Raw genomic sequence first — 14,632 nt, 5'->3', positions numbered from 1 at the left:
CCATTATTTTTTTTCAATGGGTAGGTATAGAGTAGGACTAACAGTGGGTACAAACATGTGTGATCCTGGGGGCCCCAGCTGGCTGTCTAGCTGCCTGAAGCTGAAAATCCAAAATCTGCCTAGCCCTACTCCACCAATTAACATACAGGATAACATACTAGGAAGACAACAGCAGGTTCTCCGCTGAAATGGTGCGGGAACTGTGCTAAAGCTCTACTGTGCCTTATTCATTTCAAAGGATACTGTCTTCCTGTTCAAGCCCCGCTGAAACTTATGGGAGCAAGGATTTATTTTTTGGAGTCTTTCACTCCAAAACCCTTCAAAGTGCTCAAAACTCACCATCTGCCTTGCCTCACTGTAAGACCACTTCTGGTGGGGCCTCAGCATTTGAAAGACAAAAAAACTGAGCCCTGGCGTTCTCCCACTCCCCAGCTTTTAAAAAAACATTCCCCATCTCCCATGTTCACCTGTACGTCTGCCAGTTAAAGTCCAGAACCATGAGACGCCAATCCTATGTTGCTTTGGAAGTGTTTAAAAGTTGGCTGCGTGAATAAAAGCGATACTTGAATTCAGTGAAATGGGAAGCCCAAGGGGAATTTTAAAAAAAATACTGTCAAGATGACTGTGTGCTTTGGTCTCACTTTCACTGTTGCCTAAGTAGATATTGAGAGAACAGTCTGCTCTGGAAAATCCTCTCACTAAGTAAGAATAATCGCTACAGTCCAGATATGGCAGTCCATGGCAGTTCCTTCTGTCATCAGGTTTCCAAAACAAACATTACAAATGGTTTTACATGCTGCACTTGTGTTATGCTAGAAAAATAGTTGACTATACACTTGTTTTTAAACAGAGAGTGGCATGAAATGTTTTGGCATATTCTTTTAAAAAAAAGAACATAGTACAACCACAGTATCAGTCAAGGAGTTCAACTAAAAAGGGGGAAATATCTATTTGGGAGTTTTGCATGAAAATCTGTAATAATTTGCCTTTGCATTGTTCATATTTTGCATTCAAAAGCTGGAAACAACCACCACCTTGCACTATAGCACTGTCAGACGACCTCAACACCAAAAAGACAACCCAAGATTAGTTTTTTTAATGCACACAAACCAGAAAGCCGTAAGTACATTAGGCCGCATCCATAAAGAGCTTTTGCTCTTCGCAACTGACAGTGTAATGGATTTCTACCACTTGTGATTCTCAACTAGTTTTCTTCAGAATTGCCTCACTGAAGTCTTCTTGACTAGAGTATGGGAGACTAACATTTCAAGCACAATTATGTGACGCACTAGGACAATAAATTCAAAGCCTTCAACCTCCAGGGAGGTTCCTCTTCAATAAGCTCAAAGAATCGCCCCATGTTCCTGAAGAACAGTTTGAAAACCACTACATTGTGCAAATAAATCTGTACTTAAGATAAGGTGCCTGCTGCATGTCCCAAACGTAAGAATCAGAGACTACATTCTAACAATATGTTAAGCACTACAGATTACTTTCTAAAGTGATCCCAAAGGCATAAAAAGGATTGCCCATATGATGCCCTATAGCAGGCATGTCCAACAGGTAGATCGTGATCTACCGGTAGATCACTGGACGTCTGTGGTAGATCACTGGTAGATCATTGGCTTCCCCCAAGAAGCTGAACAACTGCGGCTCTCCTTAAAAAAGCCCAACATTTTAGGTAAAAGGTAAAGGTACCCCTGCCCGTACGGGCCAGTCTTGACAGACTCTAGGGTTGTGCGCTCATCTCACTCTAGAGGCCGGGAGCCAGTGCTATCCGCAGACACTTCCGGATCATGTGGCCAGTGTGACGAAGCTGCTCCGGCGAACCAGCACCAGAGCAGCACATGGAACGCCGTCTACCTTCCCGCTAGAAAGCGGTACCTATTTATCTACTTGCACTTAATTGTGCTTTCGAACTGCTAGGTGGGCAGGAGATGGACCTAACGACGGAAGCTCACCCCGCCGCAGGGATTCGAACCGCCGACCATGCGATCGGCAAGTCCTAGGCGCTGAGGTTTTACCCACAGCGCCATCCGCGCCCCTACATTTTACCTCCCTGAAAAAAATCAACATTTTACCTCCCTGAAAAAACTTTTACCTGTCCCAACATTTTACCCCCCTGAAAAAACTCAACAACTTTGACCCCCCCCAAAATGGGCCTTCCTCCTTCCTAAAAAAAGGTAAACAACTTTGACCTGAACCCCCCCCAAAAAGGGGTTAGATCACTGCCAGTTTTTAACTCTGAGTAGACTGCAGTTTCTTGGGAGTTGTCCACCCCTGCCAACTAAGGCCCGGGGGGCACATCCGGCCCAATCGCCTTCTAAATCCGGCCTGCAGATGGTCTGGAATCAGCGTGTTTTTACACGAGTAGAATGTCCCCTTTTATTTAAAATGCATCTCTGGGTTATTTCTGGGGCATAGGAATTCATTCATTTTTTTCCTCCAAAATATAGTCTGCCCCCCAAAAGGTGTGAGGGACAATGGACTGGCCCCCTGCTGAAAAAGTTTGCTGACCCCTGCCCTAGAGATCTTGTTGCAGACCAAGCATGGCCAATGGCAGTGCTTTATTTCTATCCCATACCACTGCTGTTTGCCTGCTTGCACCCACCCCCACCTCTCCCAATTGCACCCTTGCCTGTTGTGGCCACCATTTTCCACAGCAGCAGGCACAGCCTCCCGGTGTGGCCCTTTTATGATCACCAAAGCATCTTCCAGGAAGGTGCTTGACAATCGTAAAAGGGTCACGTCAAACCTTGGGGTCTGCCACAACCTTTTTACGATCGGCAAGCACCTGCTTGGAAGATGCTATGGGCAATCATTAAAGGACTGCGCCAAAGCACTTCCAGGAGGTTGTGCCTGCTGCCATGAAAAAAGCGGCAGCAGCAGGCAAGGAAAAAATAGGTGGTGGTATGGCATACCGGTGTGTACCGTCTCAAAACAAGCACTGGCCAATGGACCAGGATGATAAGAGTTGTTGTCCAACAATATATAGAAGGTATCACATTGGCTACCTTTGGCACAGATTCACAGTAAGTTACCAAAAAATTATTACAGATTGTATTTCTCTTGGGGATAAGCCCTAGAGCTGTCCTCTATTAGGAACCTAGGATCTCATTCGCAGTATCACCCTGGTAAAAAAAATAATCATTTGAGCCTGCCATTCTGATGTGTTTTCCACATGTGGGGTCACTTTAAGAAAGTCACTCTGCAACAGCTAAGCTAACATTCCACTGGGACTGAACTCTTGGCACAGATTTATTAAGATTTATGTCCCACTTCCAGTAGAAAACCACTGAAGCAGCTATGAATAACTTCAAGCATTTATTTATACATTTTACTGCACATTGTAATGCTGGTTTTGCAGGGGCATCACAGCTGCTCATGCAAGAAGATATGAACCAGCAGAACTATTTTGGATTCACTATAATCAACAGTTTAAATTCTATGCAGACATAAGAAACTATAGAACGTCAGCAGCCACTGGCATTTAGGCACATGGATTCCGATAAGCTCCCAAGTACCAGTTCTGATATTCCACTCCAGTTATCACCTTAAACACGCAAGTACAGATTCTGGATTTAAAATAGTCAAAGACATGAGACTTCCTCACCACATCAGAAGGGTCACATGAGTATTGGAACTGCAAGTGTCTCACCAAACTCAAACTGGCCCCAAACACCAGTGGACGAAGGATTTTTTTAAAAAAAATCAGGAGATGCCCTCCTTGCAATATGACAAAACCAAAGAAATGTGGAGCTTGGCTAATGTTGAAAACAGAGAACAATACAGCACTGGTGACACCTCAAAGCACTCAAAATCTATTCATTTTGACAGCTTGGTACAAAATGACATCAAAAGAGGAGGGAAAGGGCTTTTCTGCATTTACAGATCAAATATCACTAAAAAAGAGAGCTAAATGAGATAATTCAAGCCTGTCAGGCTTTCTCAGCCTCTAGAGCCTAGGCTGTATGAGGCATGCTGGACATACAATGGAGCAGCCCACACAGGACTTGGTTGATCCTGCAGTCCAAGAGGAGCTGCTTTTAAAAGCCTGTGCTAATTGATATAAAATTTTCAGCAAAAAAAAACCCAGCCATTATTGTGACAGGTGGGCATGTGGAAAGAGAGTGCTTATTACTTATAATATATTCAGTGTCACCTACATATATGGTACCTTACAAACTTTCATAGGCAAAAAAATACAGTCCCTGCCCATCTTATAAGGGGACAATGGGGAAAGAAGGAGTGGGGTGGGAGAATATAGGTAGGGAGGATATGGGCAAATGCATTTAAAACTTGGCTGCTACAGTCAGGGATGAGGATTAAAGGGATATACTGCAGGACATACTGCTACTCCCTTACATATGATAAACGAAAGGGTCCAATAAGGCACACTATAGAGGGGGGGCTAACTCTGCTCTGCCCTTGGTAATGCCCACCCAATCAAACTTGATTCTCTCTATCACCCCATTCTAGGGTTCTAATTTATTGGTCCCTCCACAGAGGGAGTGAATTTTCAGAACTGACAGATAAAGGCTTAGACAAAAATGCTTCTGAATCCCATTTTCTAGAAACCACAGGAAGGGAGAGTGCTCTTATAACTGGGTCCTGCTTGCAACTCTTTGCCACTTGAGAACAGGATGCTGGACTAGACAGGTCACTGGCCTGATCCAGCAGGCTGTTATAATTAATACTCTTCCTCCCACCCCTTTCCCCTTAGGAAAACCCTCCGAAAGCTATGTTCCCCCAACTCCTGGAAAGCCTTCTGCTTTGTGTTAACATGGCCATAGCAGTCAATACTGAATAAGATTTACTTACCAATGCAGAAATGGTCACATCAAATACAAAGCAGACCAAGGCAAAGCAGTGTCAATACTAATCTGTTTATATCAAAATATATTTAAGACGAACCTGAAACAATCCCCTACTCCTGTGTTACAGCTGAAATAAAAAATAGCCTCTACTTCCTACGGTGTATTCCATGTTAGTTCTACTCAGAACTGATCCACTGAAGTCAATGGACAGGGCTGATTTAGGTTCATTAGAACTTTGTTGGATAAGCTTAATATCCATAGTAACTAAAAACACTTTAAACATGTTTTTTTAAAAGATTAATTTGGGATTGGGTCCTAGCCAAAGCAGTCACCTTTCTGAGTAAAAGACAGCTTCCTTATTAAACAAGCACTACCAAAATACTAGCCTGTTAAATACATTAGGCTTAAAAATCAGGTGGCCACCTGGCTACCTGCAGCATCTAGGAACTGCCATGAGAAAAACAAGGTAAGGAAAACACTGGCAAACAGGAATGGAGTTGGTGCTTTTATACTGTAAACATGTACCAATGACTAATACAGGTATATGGTAGCAGGCTGACTATTAAGTTGTGCAGACTTATTTGCAAGGGTAAAATACATGGATGAACTGACATTTATAAACACCCAGACTGATGAAGGTCAGTGGGCTTGCTTTTGTAGGGTGGTTGTCAGGGCTGGACAGAATCTCACAGGCACCCAATCTGAATAGTTTGCCTTGAACTTTGATGCTGGCTCCTATGAACCTAATTTCCCCATCCATTAGCCCTGTTGGCAATCTGCCCATTGGCAAGGTTTACTATTTCTATACAGAGCCACTTGTAATTGTCCAGTACTAAAGTGCAGAGGATGTCTGGCTAATGCAGTCAGAATCCTGAGCAGGGATAGTATGATTAATCCTTTAAAAGAGGATTAGCCATAATGGCTATGTTCTACCTCCACTATCAGAGGCATCATGACCAGTTACTGGGTGAGTAGAAGGATGCTGCACTGAAGTGCAGCTTGCAGGTTTCCCACAGGAATCTGTTGAGTCACTGTGAAAACAGGATGCTGCACTGGATAGGCCACTGGCCTGATCCAGCAGATTCTTCTTATGTTCTGGTATTAGTAATATATTGACATATAAAGTATCTCCAAGTGACTTACCAAGTTGTAAAGGAAAGCATGGAACACACACACAAAAACCAGGTTGCATCCAGTATACTAATAATCATCACTCAGTTGGTAAAGCATGAGACTCTAAATCTCAGCACTGTGAGTTCTAGCCCCACAATGGGCAAAGATTCCTGCACTGCAGAGAGCTGGATTAGATTACCCTCATGGTCCATTCCAATTCTACAATTCTACGATTCTGATGTTGGATCTACTTAGAGAAGACCCACTGAAATTAATATACTGATAAAGTAATGTAGGTATATTAATTTCAATGCATCTACTGTGAGTAGAACTTAATTGGATACAACTTCAACTGCCAAACAATAACCCATAAAACAGCAACAAAAACATACCATCAATAGACAGCATAATCACAGTAAGAGATGCTAGTGTCCACTATGCAGGGCCAATAAAATCCTGGGCATCTAGATTCTTTGCTAGCAGAACAAGAAAACAGATATCCATCTTCCAGCAAAGAAGATGTCTAAATATTTTCTTCTGACACTATGCAAAGGAACCTGAAAATATTTCCCCAGGCCTGCAGTTTCGAGCTCAGGATTCTGTACATTTCCGTATGGTTAGAGTAAGAATGAAAGCAGAAAAACCACTTAAAAACAGGATGCGATAATAGGGTGTAAAACAGTCAAATTAAAGTCCACTGAATTCAACTGGATAATTTAAGCTCTTCCTGGAGAGAGAGAGAGAGAGAGAGAGAGAGAGAGAGAGAGAGAGAGAGAATGAGAATACAGTAAAAGTATTTTTTTTAAAAAAGATACAGTGGTACCTTGGTTCTCGAACTTAATCCATTCCAGGAGTCTGTTCGACCCCTGAAACCGTTCGAAAACCAAGGCGTGGATTCCAATTGGCTGCAGGAGCTTTCAGCACTCAAGTAGAAGCAGCGGAAGCCGCGTCAGACGTTCGGCTTCCGAAAAAGGTTCACAAACCAGAACATTCACTTCCAAGTTTGCAGCGTTTGGGAGCCAATTTGTTCAGGAGCCAAGCCATTTGAGTACCAAGGTACTACTGTACACTGAGGAGGAAAACCTGAAAGCAACTGAGAATACAATACAGTATTCAACTATCGCACATTTTTAAAAGGGGGTGAGTCAATTCAGTTCACAATAAAGTCTCTCCACATGTTTATCCATAAAACAGGGGGTTTAGTGGGCTGTTTGATTAACATAGGAGAAAAACCATGTCAAATAAAGAATATCTTTTTAATGAACAGTTAAGGACTCTCCACTTAGATGTTCTGACAGTGCAATGTCCCATACTTTCACTAGCAACTTCCCTTGGGAAGTTGAACTTCCAGTGGGAGGCCACTAACAATGTGGCTGCGGCAAGAAGCATAAACCCACGAGGTTTATGCATGATGGGAGAGTTGGTACCGTGCTCCAAGGATAGGAGCTCCAGACTGAGTCTGGTGATATTGAGGTGATAATGGAGATAGCATCAAAAATAGGTTCCCTTTCCCCTTTTAGTCACACATGGCTTTCATAGTTCTGCCTGGCAGGCCATGTAAATTTTTAAGGCTGCAATTCTGTACCCTTACCTAGAGGTGAATCCCACTGAACTCAAGTGGGACTTGGTTCTAAGTAAACATGTTTAGTATTGTATTTTTAGGTTAATAACTGAGGATATATTTGTAAAGCTAGTGTGAAGGTGGGAATGTTCAATATACTGGTTAGTTGTGAAGTTATGTTCTGTTTCCCCCACACACACATCTAAGTTTTAAACGGACAATTGTTTATGCTGCCGCAATGAAAAGGTCTCAGGTAAAGTTTGTTCAGTTGTTCCTGGCTCAACTGCATGCAAAAGCAAAGGAGGAAAATGTGAAACAAGTTTCTGAGGGAAAGTAAAGTAATTTGTTTATTTCATTTTATATCCTTCTGTTCTAGCAATGAACTTCTGAGTATTGAGAGTGCCTTTGTGGGCAGCAAGAGCAGCATCCCTTGGAATGTTTCAGCAGAAAATATTGTTTTGTGCTGCACAGGCACCATGGATTCAACCCAGGTGAAGCTCAATGCTTTGATTTAAATGAAAACATATGGGTCCAGAAGCTCTGAACTATGCAGCAATCCCACCACATATGAAGCAGTGTTCCAGGCTGCAGAACAAATATTCCATACCTTGTAACCTGCATGAGTTGTTACTATATGAAACCAAGCAAGTGGCTAGTTACAAACCTGTCTTCAACCATCAACAGACAGAAAAAGGCCACATTGCTACAAATATATCTAATACGATTTTTACAGGATGAAAATCATAAATCCACAGTGAATAGTATCACTTCCATTGTATTCAAAGAGGACAAGGTATGTAACTAGAGGATAGTAGCATAATCATAAATTTGTTCTCTCTCAAATTTTATGTGAGAGCAGATAAAGGATGGCTAATCAGCCTCTGGGACAAATGGTACAGTAACTTTGCAATACGTAGTAAATTCTCACCACCCAGAACACAGTAATGGTTAGTATAAATTTAAGACCTCCTTTGTGGCCTGCACCAACTCCTCCAAATAAGGCAGAAGATCGTCATCCATGTTACCCTTCTCTGCATCATCTCTACTACACAACTTGACACATTACTAAACAGAGTAATGAACAAAAAAAATACAAATCTTAACATGAATCTTGTAAGCAGAAAGACAGCTATATTCCCATTTAAGATCACTCAGACCCAGGTGTTCACCTTTCTCCTAAAGTCCCTGAGGCTGTGTCTGAAGGCATAAAAAGCAACCACCTTGCTGAAGCAAAGTTGAAGTTCAGTGCTAGGATGAGAGAGAGTCAGGTAATCCTACATAAGCAGAATTTGCCAACCTGGCACTCTCCAGAGGGACTGTGGCTCAATGGCAGAAGGTCTCTGGTTCAATCCCTAGCATCTTCAGGTAGGTCTGGGAGAGAAACCACCCTGAATTCTTGGGAGAGCTGCTGCCAATGCTAGATGGCAGCTTATGTTACCTTTTGACATCATCTCCCATGTCTAACAATGTTTGTATGTCATGGGTGAATTCTCAAAATCACTTTCATATGAACAAACTAGTTGCCACTTTAAAACCCCACTGCCTCCTTTGTCTGATAAGCATACATGTGAGGTTTGCCCCTTTCTTCTTGGAGAGCAATAATTTTGTTCCCCACTTAGCACACCAGAAATATGCAAAACAAACCTCCATAACACTCTTGTGGAACTGTGGAACATAGAATATGTTTTATCTGATAATTTTCCTGTTTGCTTTCTCCCACAAAAAGAACCATTTTGACACCCAAAATAGAGCTCCTTCTTCAAACAGACTCTGCTACTCACCACCACCAATACCCTAAAACAATGCTACACCCAGGGTAATGTGGGGGTTGCAAAATGATGGCTAGTCTGCCAACAGAGCTGGACTCCCTCAGGTGGAAGGTTGGGATAGAAACAGATTAAATAAAATGAATTTGCAAATAATAATAAAAAGCCATGATGCTTCAAACGAGAACTCATGCCCACAATAAACTGGTATAATTTCTCCTCCCCATGCCTCATAATTTTTGGCAAAATGGTACCGCCTCATTTTACTGCCTGCAAACAGGAAGGGATAATTTCACTATTGGGATGGGATAATTAGCTTATATGCCTGAGTGTCTAACACTGCTTCCAACTTGTAGCCACCTAAGACACATCCATCTAGTATTTATGGACCCACTGCCTTTGAACATGGAGGCTCCAGGGAGTTGTAATGGCTTTGATCATTTGAAGCTACCTTAAAACAGAGTCTGGTCATTGGCCCATCAAGCATAATACTACCTGCTCTGACTGGCAGCAGCTCTTGAACATCTCAGCCAGCATGTCCCATTTCTCCCCCCGTGCCCAATATGATCTGCTGGAGATTGAACTGGGATGCCCTGCATTCGAACATAGTGTTTGCCACTGAACTACAGCACCTGCCTCATCCACAGATTTATCTTCTATGATTTTAGAAATAAAGCTATCTAAGCCAGAGGTTGCCAATCACCCACCACATGCTGTGGCCCTGAATTTCTTACATTAATAACACACAGTGTGAAGCAGTGCTTCCTTCTGTCCACTCTGAACCTACCAGAGATTGATTTTGTGAACCTGCCTGATTCTGAGCCAGACCATGACCCCATCTATGCCAAACTACTGTCATCTCAGATGGGAAGAAACTCTAGTACAGTGGTACCTCAGGATGTGAACAGGATCCATTCTGGAGCCCCATTCGCATCCTGAATAGAACTTAAAACGCGACAGCAGATTGACACGTCTGTGCGTGTGCCGTTTTGCCACTTCCACGCATGTGCATGACGTCATTTTGAGCGTCTGCACATGCACGAGCACTGAAACCCGGAAGTAACACGCTCCGTTACTTCCGGGTTGCAGCGGAGTGCAACCTGAAAGCGCTCAACCTGAAGCACATTCAAACCAAGGTATGACTGTATCTCAGACAGAATTTTTTCTTTTGGGGGGGAAGTGCTTCGAGCTTTATTACCTAAAAATTAAGAACTAGAAATTAAGAAAACATTCTCTCCCTCTCTCCAGCAGCCCCCATCACTACCACCGCCCTCCAATTTGGAGGACTCTTCTACCCCACACTTTTTCTTCAGAGCCTTACAAGTTTGAAGGTTGGAGGAAAATTCCTTTTCTGCAACAAGAAGAGGAGGGAAATATGTCATAGAACAACACAGCAGGGGACAATCCTAACTGGCAAAGAGAAAATAAATATTCTGACTTTAGACTAAAGTGGGAGTAGAGGCACAAAGAGTAGAATAAGTTAGTTGAAATATAGATGAAAACTATAAACACATAAGGGAGGGAAGGAATGCTCTGACCTGAGAATTAAACTGAGGGAGGACACTGAGAACAGGATGCTGGGACTAGAATGTGATGGCCTGAAGCAGATTCTTCACACAGCAGGGATGAGGAACCTATGGCCCTCCAGGTGTTCTTGGACTACAACTCTCATCATCACTCACCACCAGTACAGTTGGCTAGGGGTTGATAGGAACTGGAGTTCAACAACAAGAGGACCACAAGGCATGGTGTTGGTTGTAGGGCCTGAGAGGGAAAGGAGGGGATGTCAATGCAAAATATGGAGGAGGGATGCCTAACTTGTGGCAAAGGAAGGACATATAAGAGCTAAATTACTTCTGAGATAAATGCATATAGGTCAAGGTGTAACCTGATCAGAAGTTGAAAGGACGGGGTAAGCAAATGCAAAATGTAAGGAAAGCAGGTTGTATGTGTGTCAGTGCAAAAGTGGCAAGAATTGACAAAGTGAGGAAAAAATAGCCTGCCTTTAAGCTAAAGGGGCTGTAGACTGGGGGGTGGGGTGGTAGGATGCAATGTCAATGGTTTGAATAGTCTGGCCAGACACTGAAAGGGTAAGGAATAAGACGTGCATGGCTTTACAAAAAAATAATAATAAAAAGAGGCAAGGCCAGGTGGCTGCTATCTTTGCAAAATTGGGGGCGGGGTGGGGAAGCTGACAATCACGAGGTGGGATAGGAACACCTTGATTTTCGGCTGAAAGGGGAGAGGGCGTAGTCTAGGTGAGAGGACGGGAAGCCAATGCAAAATATGGAGAGGGGAGATAAAATAGACGGTCACGTGCAAGCTGTAAAGAAGGCAATGCAAAAAAAAAAAACACCACTGGGGTGGGGTTAGGGACAGACGTATCCTGAATTTAGGCTGAAGGGAGGAGTGTAGGGAGGCGGGGGGGGGGAGAGAACGTAAAGGGATGCCAAAGCGAAATATGGGGCGTGCGGGACAGCGAAGAGGAAAACGACACGGCGGGGCTTTAGGGGCCGTTCGCTTAGTAGCAGAGCACCCTCGCCCCCCCCCCCGCGTGCAGAAGGTCCCGGGTTCGACCCCCAGCGGCGCCTCCGAAACCCCGCAGAGCTACTGCCAGCCAGTGTAGACAACACTGAGGTTGTTGGGCTCGGTGTAAGGCTGAGATAAAGCGGGGCGGGGTGGGCTGCTGCTGCCGTCGCCGCAAACTAGATCAGGTCCGCCCCTTCTTTTGCCCAAGCCGGACTCTGCACCCATTGTGTGTCTCTTATCCCACCCCACCCCCCAACTTCACCAGCCCCACCTCGGGCATCCCCCTCACGGCAGGGCCCGGCGCTGCGAGGGCGGGCAGGACTACTGAGAGGAGGGGGGGCGGCCTGGTACGGGCCTTACCCAGACTAAGGGGACCAACCTGTGAGGCGAAGCCGCCGCCGCCGCCGCCGCCTGGGTCTCTCCGGGTCCGCCGCCCTGCGCGAGCTCCTTCCAGCAGGGCCGCCGCCGCCGCCGCCACACCAAGACGCTCCTTCACTCTCCCTCTCGCTTCCCAAACCAGACACTGCGCATGCGGGATAGAGGGGAGCGCCCTGGAGTGGCTGGTATAAATACTGTCGTCCTGGGAAGGAAGGGTGCGCGCCACCTGCGTAGCCAGCAGGGGGCAGTGGCGGCGGCAGCTGCAGCAAGGGCGTGGAATTGCTTTGCAAGTGCAGTCACTCAAAGGAGAAGGGGCGGGACGCCACGCCCCGAAGGCGGGGAAACTGATTAAGTGAGGAGGTGTCGTCCTCCGGAGTTCTTGCTGCCTTCATTCATTGTTTCATTCATTTATACGTACCCCGCTTTTCTCCCTGAAAGGGACTCGAGGCGACTTACAGTCAAAACAGGAACAGCTAAAAACATTGGGGAGGGAGGGAAACAATTAAACAATAACAGAATTTAAATTCTCTGTATGTATAACAGCTAAATTTTAATAGAATTTTAAAACACATGCTATAAATAAAGGGGTTAGTAGGGTGCTGTACCATATTTAGGATAGGAGGGGGATGCTGTGATTCCACATTGTGCTACTATTTTAGTGTTCTGTGTGTTTTGATGTACTCACCCGCCCTGGGGCCTATGGGGTGGAAAGATGGACAATAAATTATAATGACATAACTTTTTTATTATTATTATTCACTGGAGCATTTTCCGGGTCGGGACTGCTGATTCTCTTAGATCTGTCAGCAGCCTTTGATATGGTCAATCATGATCTTCAGGACCACCGCCTCGCAGACGTGGGGATACAGGGCACAGCCCGACAATGGCTGTGCTCTTTTATCTCTGGTCGGGGACAGAGGGTGGCACTAGGGAGGGAGATGTCATTGCGCCACTCCTTGGTGTGTGGAGTGCCGCAGGGCACAATCCTCTCCCCGATGCTTTTTAACATCTTTATGCACCCCCTTGCCCAGATTGTCCGGAGCTTTGGGCTGGGTTGTCACCAATATGCTGATGACACTCAGCTCTATCTGCTGATGGATGACCACACCACCTTGGCCCTGGACAAACTGACCAGATGCTTGGAGACTGTGGTGGGTGGTTTAATGGGAGTTGATTGAAATTAAATCCTTCAAAGACAGAGGTCCTCTGCCTGGGTGGGGATGGCATGAGGATGAGGGACCAACTCCCTTCTCTTGTGGGGGCCCAATTAGTGCCAGTGCCTTCCGTTAAGAGTTTGGATGTAATCCTTGACACCTCCCTTTCCATGGAGGCGCAGGTTACAGCAACAGCTAAGGCGACATTTTTCCATCTTTGACACATTAAGCAATTGGTCCCTTACCTTTCCCACCCTGATCTGGCCACAGTGATCCATGCAACGGTCACCTCCAGGCTTGACTACTGTAATTCTCTCTACACGGGACTGCCCTTGAAACTGTCCCACAAACTCCAGCGGGTGCAGAATACTGCAGCGAGGCTCCTCATGGGGTCCCTGCCATGGGAGCATATTCACCCAGTGCTTTACCAGTTGCACTGGCTCCCGGTGAAGTATAGGGTAAGGTTCAAGGTGCTGGTCTTGACCTTTAAAGCCCTTTGCGGCTTAGGGCCCTCATATCTATGGGACCGTCTCTCCTGGTATGCCCCGCAGAGGACCTTAAGGTCCATGAATAACCATAGTTTAGAGGTTCCGGGCCCTAAGGAAGTCAGACTATCCTCCACCAGGGCCAGGGCCAGGGCCTTTTCAGTGATGGCTCCGACCTGGTGGAATGCTCTGTCCCATGAGACTAGGGCCCTTCAGGATTTAATCTCCTTCCGTCGGGCCTGTAAAACAGAGCTATTCTGACTGGCCTTTAATTTGAATTCAGCCTGATCTTTTATTTCCCTTCTCTTCCCTCCCCCTCCCCTTTTATGAAGATCACCCGCTCTGAGAACCCACAGCTAATTCTCCCCTGGCCTCCTCGCTGGCCCAAGTAGGACCAATTCAACCAGCTAGTCCTGGGGATTATCTAATTGATTTTTGATTTTTATTGTTATTCATGTTTTTATACTGTATTTTATGCTGCTTTTATAATTAAATGTTTTAAAGTGTTTTAAATTTGTTGTTAGCTGCCCTGAGCCCAGTTTTTGAACTGGGAAGGACTGGGTATAAATAAATTATTATTATTATTATTATTATTATTATTATTATTATTATTATTACATATGCTGAAATTCTCTCTTCTACACAACTGTTAAAGCCCTGTCCTCTTTTCCATCTGACCAGTCTAGTTACATTTCATTCTGACCTTATCAAAAGGCAAGCAGGGTTCCTGGGGATGATCTTAAAGCTCAGATAGGCCCATGTGAGTGCAATCTGTCTTTCAAATAATCAGGTGTGAAATTCCTCCACTATAGATAACACCTGCTTCAAA

The 14,632-nt window shown here is 44.8% G+C and overlaps 1 long non-coding RNA gene across 1 annotated transcript; it reads right to left on the bottom strand.

The window, feature by feature from the left end:
- Nucleotides 1-300: 300 nt before the first annotated feature.
- On the bottom strand, nt 301-12,327 carry LOC309333880. Its single transcript, XR_014152750.1, has 3 exons — nt 12,166-12,327; nt 6,754-6,999; nt 301-542 (listed from the first exon to the last, which is right to left on the bottom strand). It is a non-coding gene; the product is annotated as an uncharacterized lncRNA (long non-coding RNA).
- Nucleotides 12,328-14,632: the final 2,305 nt, after the last annotated feature.

This window comes from Podarcis erhardii (assembly GCF_964252035.2).
Source record: "Podarcis erhardii genome assembly, chromosome: Z".
Taxonomy (NCBI): domain Eukaryota; kingdom Metazoa; phylum Chordata; class Lepidosauria; order Squamata; family Lacertidae; genus Podarcis; species Podarcis erhardii.
The sequence above is the reverse complement of the archived record's forward strand: the minus strand, read 5'-3'. Positions and strand labels throughout refer to the sequence as shown.